This window comes from Capsicum annuum, chromosome 12 (assembly GCF_002878395.1).
Source record: "Capsicum annuum cultivar UCD-10X-F1 chromosome 12, UCD10Xv1.1, whole genome shotgun sequence".
NCBI classification, from domain to species: domain Eukaryota; kingdom Viridiplantae; phylum Streptophyta; class Magnoliopsida; order Solanales; family Solanaceae; genus Capsicum; species Capsicum annuum.
Genome location: NC_061122.1, coordinates 164,923,041 through 164,928,667, shown reverse-complemented (window position 1 = coordinate 164,928,667; position 5,627 = coordinate 164,923,041). Strand labels below are relative to the sequence as shown.

Here is a 5,627-nt window from a genome sequence, read left to right as displayed (position 1 = left end):
CCTCTCTAGTCCAAGGACGTCCAAAAGTCTCATCATAATGTGTACAATGTAATGTATTTATTATAGGACAATGTCCAAGTCGTGTATAAGTAGGAATCGACAAAAATATGAGAAGTGTAATGGATCATGTGATGCACTCCTTGTAGAACCAAAGTGAATGGGGCGACACACGCCGCACTACACCAAAATGAAGTACGCATCGCAGGTAATGTAGCATGGAAATTGATGTTAGGTGTATTTATGCACTGTAATATTACTATTGTAGATTATTCATCCTTGTTTAGAGGATAACTTGAGTGATTAAGGTGTTCATATTGATATAAATTAGCATCTAGGTAATGATGTGTGTCATTACAATGTGCAAAGTTTATTTCAAACAAGTTTGGATTAATTGGCTTTCTTAGAGTTCAATCGTTGAAAATAGTTTTACTAGATTGAGCTAGGTGCTTGTCTAGTCTCTTTTGTTGGATTCTATCATGTTCAATGTGTTCTAAATGTTTTTAATGGTGTTATTTTATGTGGAACACCTTGTTGGTAGTGTTCAAAGTTCAAGCGAGTCAAGTAAAGAGTCGAAACATGAAGTGGAAGATCATGGAAATTTGCCTAGTCTAAGCTCTTGGTTTTGATTCGCCGTGATGGATATTGTGTTGTTTGAACTTCTAATTCGTGTGGTGTATTCTTGTAGGATCTTTTGTGATCTGTTTATAATGATATATAGATGATTTAGAGGCTGGAAAACCATTGGAAAGATGCCACAATGTCAAGGATGAATGAAGGAACGTCCAACACTTAACCAAATTTCAAGATGCAATTTCTAGAGGGCTATAGCGATAAGCTTGCGACACGAATTCCACAGATGTCTCCCAATCTCACGACACGAGTTCCATAGATATCTCTCAATCTTATGACACAACTTTCATAGACGTCTCTCAATCTCGCGACATGACTTCCATAAATATCTCTCAATCTCGCGACACTACTTCCACAAATGACACTCAATCTCACAAAACGACTTCCACGGACGTCTCCAAAACTTGTATTGCGAGGTCCAATTCATACACATCCAAAGAGTGAAATTTGAATCTTAGATAGCTTGTGACTTGTTGTCCACTATAAATACATTTTTGTACTTGTTATTAAGGATCTTGGAATGTATTGGAGCATCAAGGAGGCTGCTACAACTTCATAACTAGGGTTTTTATCATTTTATTTATTTCATTCATGTCCTTAGTTGTTAATTACAATCTTGTGGCTACGATTATGAATATGCATGGCTAGACGCCCTATTTTCGGGTTAAATCCAAGAACATGAGTATTATTATTTTGAATTAAGTTCGTTTAATTTGCTTATCATTATTGGTTGTTTCTTTATTCTTGTTATAACTATTTTAATGATTCGCAACCCTTAGAATAAATTTATTGTCAACCTTGTGAACTCAGGAGAAGGAATAGGAAGATAGAACATGGAAATAAATAATGTTTGGGTTTTTATTCTTTTATGAAATAAAGAATTGAACTTAGCACCTAGGACAGGGATATACTTAGGAGCCGAACTTGATTCAAATGTAGGATGATAGATAAAAGAACTTAAGTGGACTATTACATCCCCGCTCAATGATGTAGTTGTAAGTTTAAATTTAGGTAAAGGATTAGAGGTTGGGAAACCATAATCATGTAATTAACCCTACAAATCAACAACCAAGATAAGCAAGTTAACGAATGAAATTCAATAACATAGTATGATTGTCGAAAGTGCTTTAACCCTGGGTTTTCTCCTATTAATTGTTACAAGATCTTTACTTTACGCACTATTTACCTTAATTGCAACTGACAAATTCCAATCTTTATTTTGTTTACTTTTGCACCAATTGAATCTAAATTGTGAACTAAAATATTAGTTTTGTTGAATCAAGTCTCTATGGGATCGATTCTTGGCTTCTTGAAGGCCACTTTACTACTTGATAAGACCACGTACACTTGCGTGTGCGCTTGGGCCCTGTCAAGTTTTTAGCATTGTTTCTGGGGACTTGTATTTTGGAAATTGTTTATTTTACTACTACTTTTAGATATATTTGGTGTTTTTACGCTTGGTATCGGTTTTTTTACTGCAAGAAATAGGTTTTTAGGTTGATAAGCCAGCAAGGGATCAAAAGTTCGTAGAACCAAACCCTAAACATGAGCAACACTTTCTCCAATGCAGAAGAGAAGCAATCCTTTTCCCCAGAATTCCTCAAATCCAGGAAGACCAAGCAAATACTACTCCAATGGCTAAAGAACAAGCAGCCCAAAGGATAGTTAGGGAAGTGGAAGTCCCACTTCCAACGAACATGACTTCCCTAATTCAAAGATCGGCAACTGGCGGAAATTTCAAGTTAAAACATAATATGGTGCAGCTTCTTATTAGTAGTGGATAGTTAGAAGGGCTTTCACACGAGGATCCATAAGTCAAATTGCAAACCTTTATTGAGCTTACTGATATATATTTATTTGACTGGGTAAGTACAGATTATGTGAGGCTAAAACTGTTTCCCCATTCACTTTTGGGGGAAGCTAAAAGGTAGTTAAATATTGAGACAGCCAATTTAATTACATCATGGGATGACTTAGCTAGAAAATTCCTCATCAGATTCTTTTCATCAGGAAATACTGTGAGACTTCACAGTGAGATAGTATGCTTTAAACAAAAGCCTAATGAAAACCTCTATCATGCATGGGTTCGCTTCAAGGCTCTTCTTTGAGATTGTCCACACCACAAACAGTCCAATAAGGTACTTTCTCATATTTTGTAGAAGCTCTTGATCACAAAACAAAGATTTTACTAGATTCAGCTGCAGATAGTCAAATGCTGGAATTGAAATATAATGATTTATACACATTACTGAACCACATAGCACAAGGAATCTAGAGTGGCATTTAGATTCTAAAAGTTCCACGAAAAGAATTGCGGATGTATTAGAGGTGAACCAATTCACAGACTTATCAGCACATGTTTATGCTATACAAAATTTGATCAACAGTCAATTTAGCAGCATGAAGTTGGGAGAAACACAACCTGCAGCCACAGTTAATGTCATCCAACAAGATACAGGTTGGTGTGAAGTCTGTGGAAATAATTGCCATTCAGCGTCCATGTGTCCTTCAAATCTGAAATCTGTGATATATGTAGGAAATGCACCAAGGCCAAATTATGGTAATACCTATAATATGAAGTGGCAGACTTAAACACCAAATCAGCCATGGAATGCCCCATAGCCACAGGCCCAATCAAATCAGTCAACTAGAAATTTTGAAGTAATGTTGAAGCAGATTCTAGTAAATCAGACACAGTTGGCTACAGACCTAAAAAATCAGCAAGCAGCTACAAGAACTTTAGAGTTGTAACTGGGCCAATTATCACAGGCAATGAATACTAGACCACAAGGTGGTTTTCCAATAGATACAGAAAATCTAAAGTAGGTTATGGCAATAACCTTGAGAAGTGGTAAAGAGCTTCAAGGAAAACCTCCCAAGGCAACAAAGAAGGTAGATGATGATATGGTGACCCAACAGTTAAATGACAGAGTTGCTAAAAATTCAAGAAAGTCTGAGTGCTTGAAAGAAAAAGTTGTTTCAGAAGAAGTGAAGAAGATGACGCCACTACCCTTCCCTCAGAGGCAAATAAAAGTGAAGGAGGATGCAAAGTTCAAAAAGTTATTTAACACCTTCAGAGAGCTTCATATTAATTTACCTCTTTAGATTTTTTGCAGAGTATTCCCAAGTATTCAAAGTACTTGAGGGATATGGTGGCTAATAAGGTGAAACTGTAGGATGTGGGATCTATAACATTCACTAAAGCGTGTAGTGCTATGATGACATAAAAAAATCCCCAAGAAATTGAGAGATCAGGGCAGGTTTGCTATCCAAATTCAAATTGGGAACAAAGTGGTCCATGAATTGAGTCACTTAGGGGCAAGAATAAATTTAATGCCACTATCATTGTTTAAAACATTGGGCTTGAGAAAGCCAAAATCGAGGACCGTGGCATTACAGCTAGCAGATGGGTCATTTACACATCTGAATGGAATAATTGAGGATTTCCTTATAAAGGTTAGTAAATTCATTATACCTACTAACATTATTGTTATTGATTTTGAGGAAGGTGAACAGGTACCAATCATCTTGGGGCGTCCATTCTTAGAAACTGGAGGGACCTTGATTGATGTTAGATAAGGAACACGCAAAATAAGGGTAGATGATAAAGAGGTGGTATTTTATATTTAAAAAATACCTATCATAAATTCCTAAATTAAAGATTTATGTGTGATAATGTTCTTGAAAGGGAAAAGTGAGGGGTTGTTAATCCACCAAAGACCTCTTCAGATTACCTAATTGAGTGGCCTAAGATGAATCCACTGTTTCCTAACATGATGAAGGTTGAAGTGAAGAGAGATATTAACCTTGAGAGTGGAAACTCAAGAGGTTAGAAATGAATGAAAAAATAGCTCATAAGAAGGAGTAAAAGGGTGAAGAAATATAGTTGAGTTGATATGGGTCATCCTGCAACATTAAATCAGGTGCTTCTTGGGAGGAAACTCAAGTTAAAGTAGGTATGTTTTCCTTTTATTTTTATTTTTTATTTCACGTAGTTTGTTTTTGGTTGAGTCACAGGTTAATGGGAAGTCTAAGTACTATAAACTTGAGCTAAGGAAATGGCAAAGACTGAGTGTGGGGTCCCATGGATCTCCTTTATGTGTGAAGATGCTACTTGCTAGTCCTAGAAGCCTCAGGGAGTATTTCTATCTCTTATCTTTAAATTCACTTTGGGGACAAAGTAGATTTTTAAGTTTTGAGTGGCGAAATTCCTAAATTTGTCACTGTAGTACAAGCTTGAGTGTCTTGCAATTAGTAGAAGTATAGAGTCTCTTCAGCTTATGATGCTTGGAGTAGAGATTTTTTCAAGGATGAACAAGAATTTAAGTGTGGGGTGGTGATGTTGGGTGTATTTTTTCACTCTAGTGTTACTATTCTAGCTTATTTCTCCTTGTTTTGAGGATAACTTGCATGATTAAGGTGTTCATATTGATATAAATGAGCATCTAGATGATAATATGTGTCATTACAATGTGAAAAGTGTATTTCAAACAAGTTTTGGTTAATTGGCTCTCTTAGAGTTCAAACGATGAAACTACTGTTACTAGCTTGAGCTAGGTGCTTGTCTAGTCTCTTTTGTTGGATTCTATTATGTACAATGTGTTTTAAATGGTTTTAATGGTTTTATTATATGTGTAAAAACTTGTTGGTAGTGTGCAAAGTTCAAGAGAATCAAGAAAAGAGTCAAAACATGAAGTGGAAGATCATGCAAATTTGCCTAGTCTAAGCTCTTGGTTTTGATTCGTCGTGATGGATGTTGAGTTGTTTGAACTTCTAATTCGTGTGGTGTGTTCTTGTAGGATCTTTTGTGAGATGTTTGTGATGATATATATATGATTTGGAGGCTGAAAACCATTGGAATGACACCATAATGTCAAGGATGGATAAAGAAACGTCCAACACTTAACCAAATTTCAAGATGCAATTTCTAGGAGCTATCGCGATGAGCTCGCGACACAACTTCCACAAAAGCCTCCCAATCTCATGACACTACTTCC

The 5,627-nt window shown here is 36.1% G+C and overlaps 1 non-coding gene across 1 annotated transcript; it reads right to left on the bottom strand.

The window, feature by feature from the left end:
• Positions 1-2,651: 2,651 nt before the first annotated feature.
• On the bottom strand, positions 2,652-2,758 carry LOC124889939. Its single transcript, XR_007048851.1, has one exon. It is a non-coding gene; the product is annotated as a small nucleolar RNA R71 (small nucleolar RNA).
• Positions 2,759-5,627: the final 2,869 nt, after the last annotated feature.